The sequence below is a fragment of the Phaethon lepturus genome, unplaced genomic scaffold (genome assembly GCF_000687285.1).
Source record: "Phaethon lepturus isolate BGI_N335 unplaced genomic scaffold, ASM68728v1 scaffold4458, whole genome shotgun sequence".
Classification (NCBI taxonomy): domain Eukaryota; kingdom Metazoa; phylum Chordata; class Aves; order Phaethontiformes; family Phaethontidae; genus Phaethon; species Phaethon lepturus.
Genome location: NW_010555378.1, coordinates 1 through 268, shown reverse-complemented (window position 1 = coordinate 268; position 268 = coordinate 1).

Sequence of the window (268 nt, the reverse complement as noted above, 5' to 3'; positions counted from 1 at the left end):
CATAACACAGGAAAGCTATTTACCTCCAGTAATTTTATGAACATTTCCCATTCATTTCCATAACTAGAGAGCTGCAAAATAAACATCTCTCCTCCATCAGCCTTACATTTGTATTATATTATATAAGATAAAATTATTGTATCTTATATTATCTACTGAAACAGGGGGAAAAACAAACGAACAAAACGGCTCAGCACAAAAATCTCTTTTTCCTGAGTAGTGATGAAGAAAATAAAAGGGTTTTGGCAACAACGGCAGAACTCATTTC